Below are 4,081 nucleotides of genomic sequence, written 5' to 3'. Positions count from 1 at the left end.
CATTATGTAGATTATCAAATAATGATAATCTGAAATATACCGTTTACACACGACCATTACATAATGATTTACAATAAGAATATATTACATCAAAAATAAGTTTCTTGAATGCAGTTTTTACATAATATCATACAAGCATGGATTCCAAATCTTGTCCTTATTTTAGATGCAACAGCGGAAGCTCTTAATAATCACCTGAGAATAAACATGCTTAAAACGTCAACAAAAATGTTGGTGAGTTATAGGTTTAAGCTATATATTATCAAATCATAATAATAGACCACAAGATTTCATATTTCAATATACATCCCATACATAGAGATAAAATTCATTCATATGGTGAACACCTGGTAACCGACATTAACAAGATGCATATATAAGAATATCCCCATCATTCCGGGACACCCTTCGGATATGATATAAATTTCGAAGTACTAAAGCATCCGGTACTTTGGATGGGGTTTGTTAGGCCCAATAGATCTATCTTTAGAATTCGCGTCAATTAGGGTGTCTGTTTCCTAATTCTTAGATTACCAGACTTAATAAAAAGGGGCATATTCGATTTCGATAATTCAACCATAGAATGTAGTTTCACGTACTTGTGTCTATTTTGTAAACCATTTATAAAACCTGCATGTATTCTCATTCCAAAAATATTAGATTTTAAAAGTGGGACTATAACTCACTTTCACAGATTTTTACTTCGTCGGGAAGTAAGACTTGGCCACTGGTCGATTCACGAACCTATAACAAATATGTACATATATATCAAAGTATATTCAAAATATATTTACAACACTTTTAATACATTTTGATGTTTTAAGTTTATTAATTCAGCTGTCCTCGTTAGTAACCTACAACTAGTTGTCCAACGTTAGATGTACAGAAAAAAATTGATATATATTATCTTGAATCAATCCACGACCCAGTGTATACACGTCTCATGCTAGATCACAACTCAAAGTATATATTGTAACATCCCGCATTTTTCCGTTAAATTATTTTAACGCCCGTCTTTTTATTTTAAAAATATCCTTCGTAACTAAATTCGTATCCTCCGTTAGCTAACATTCTTAATATTTTTCCGTTATTGGATTTTAACATCCTCCGTTAATACGCGTTTTAAAATATTCCGTTTAGGTAATTTTCGCACCCGACTACAAACTCGAGGGACTAAAATTGACACGGGGCAAACTAGTTGACTAGGTCACCTAGTCCACCCCAATCACCACCATTCAACCATCTCCATCTCTCTCTCTCTTTCTCTCTAGCAAGAACACACACACAATTTCCAAATTCATTCAATCATCATCTAAATTCGATCTAGGAGGCTTACAACAAAATAAATTACATATTCGTGATCCTGTCTTCATCCTCTTCATTTTGGTACCAACTTCATCTCGTTTGGGTAACATTTCTAAAACTCTAGATTTTTCTAAATTCGTGTTTTTGACTTGAAATGGTGTTAGTTAGTGTCTATGGCTCATTGTGATGTCGTGTATGTAATTTGTATGCTCGATCTCGTTGTTTTAGTATAACTAGCATGAACTTGAATTTTGGTGTGTTGTTCTTGAATTTTGGATGATCATATGTTGTTAGATGTTAAAAGTTCATGTTCTAATTGTGTTCCTAGTATCACTAGCTTCAATTTGATGTGTAGGTTGCTTGAGAAAACTCCATAAACTTGATTAGTGATTTTTGGTGAATTTGGGTTAGGGTTTGATAAGCTTGAAATGAATAGATGATACATTGAATGCCATGAATTATTGTTAGTAAGTAGTTAGTTGTATTGTATGCTCGATTACCTACAAAACGGCGTGTTGTATGTATGCATTAAATGCCCGAATCATAAATGTGCACTTATCAAATTCGAGTATTAAATGTGTGCATTAATCGATCATTTATTTTAGAAAGCCGATTGTTACAAATAATGTTTTTGGTTGGTGAAATATATTTAGTTGTGTTCTTTGTCAAATTACTTTTCCAACGATATAAGGTGCGAGTTCTAAGAGTTAGCGGTTTGTAATTTATGCTTGAAAGAGTTTTGATTTGGGACTTGAACAATTGAGACTGACCAGGTACCAGCGCACGGCCAATGCCGCGGCGCGGCTAGCTTATGTCGCGGCGCGACATAAGCCGTGGTCAGGTTCTGACCTCCATGTCCAAAATACGAAAAATGTTTGGCATACTACGGACCTCCGATTCACATGAAACTTGTTCTAACATGCTCATATATGATTAAAAATCTCAGAAAAATAGTTCGGGACCCGACCCGAACATGTTGACTTTTTCGTTGACTTTGACCCGACCAAGTTGACTTTTAATCAAACTTAACCAAATATTTGTGCAATCGTTCTAACATGTTTTTATACTTGTACCTTGCATGAAACATGACAATTTGATTCACATGCTATTATGATCGAGTCTTAACGAGCCATAGGACTAATTGAACATCTTTGACCTATCGTGTTTACCGTTATTGATACAACCTATTGTTTAGGTCAAGACTAGCATTGTTCTTTGCACACGTTTACTTGTTGAAGTGCTTTACTACTCGTGCACTCAAGGTGAGATCATAGTCTCACTTTTACTCTTTTTGAACTTACATTTGGGATGAGAAAACATAAACATTTCTTTTACTAAGTGAACACAAGTACAGGAAAACAAACATTCTACATACGAGTTTAGAACAAAATCCTCAATTCGATTATCATTAGTTACACTTGCCGGGTGTAAGCGAGAACTTATGTTGTATGGATCCATATGGGTTTGACAAACCCTCATTCAAATGGTTCGCTATCGTTTACGAATGAAATATATTTTCGAGAAACAGTGTATGTTCTAGCACTAAGTGATGGGGTTCAATGGGAGAAATGTTAAGCATTGATAATTGGGTGCTCGTGAAACAAATTTTGGAATGGTTAACTATTAATTCGATGTTGCAAATCTTGTGGTTCAATCTACTTATTTACTCACTTACTTACTTAAACCTATGATTTCACCAACGTTTTCGTTGACAGATTTCTATGTTTTTCTCAGGTCTTTGAACGATATGTGTTACATGCTTCCGCTCATTATTTTGATACTTGCTTTGGATGTCGAGTATTTATGCATACATGGAGCATCTTTTGGCTACTTTTAAATTGTGTCGCATAGGTTTCATTTGTACTTATAACTTTGTAACGTAACTTTTGGATGAACAATTCTTGTAAACTAGGGAACACTCTTTACTTTTGCAATGAATGTGACATATTTTGGTCAAACGTTATTTTAAAGACTTATGACCACGTAACGAGACCTAAGTAGTCGGCGCCGTCAAATGACAATTTTGTCGGGTCGCTACATATATATTTTTGGAATCAACCTCAACCCTGTATAGCTAACTCCCTCATTACTGCATATAGAGTGTCTATGGTTGTTTCAAATAATATATACACATGGGTCGATATGATATGTCAAAATATTTGCATACGTGTCTATGGTATCCCAAGATTACATAATATATTAGAATACATGTATAATACAATATAAGTTAGCTAGGATATGATTAATATATATTTGTTACCAATTTTCACGTTGCTACAACAAGAAAAATTATCCAATCTTGTTTTACCCATAACTTCTTCATTTTAAATCCGTTTTGAGTGAATCAAATTGTTATGGTCTCATATTGAACTCTATTTTATGAATCGAAACATAAAAAGTATAGGTTTATAGTCGAAAATATAAGTTACAAGTCGTTTTTGTAAAGGTAGTCATTTCAGTCGAAAGAACAACGTCTAGATGACCATTTTAGAAAACATACTTCCACTTTGAGTTTAACCATGATTTTTGGATATAGTTTCATGTTCATAAGAAAAATTATTTTTCCAGAAGAACAACTTTTAAATCAAAGTTTATCATAGTTTTTAATTAACTAACCCAAAACAGCCCGCGGTGTTACTACGACGGCGTATGTCCGATTTTACAGTGTTCTTCGTGTTTCCAGGTTTTAAATCATTAAGTTAGCATATCATATAGATATAGAGCATGTTTTTAGTTGATTTTAAAAGTCAAGTTAGAAGGATTAACTTTTGTTTGC

This window comes from Rutidosis leptorrhynchoides, chromosome 4, assembly GCF_046630445.1.
Source record: "Rutidosis leptorrhynchoides isolate AG116_Rl617_1_P2 chromosome 4, CSIRO_AGI_Rlap_v1, whole genome shotgun sequence".
In the NCBI taxonomy this organism is placed as follows: Eukaryota; Viridiplantae; Streptophyta; class Magnoliopsida; order Asterales; family Asteraceae; genus Rutidosis; species Rutidosis leptorrhynchoides.
Note: the sequence above shows the minus strand (reverse complement) of the source record.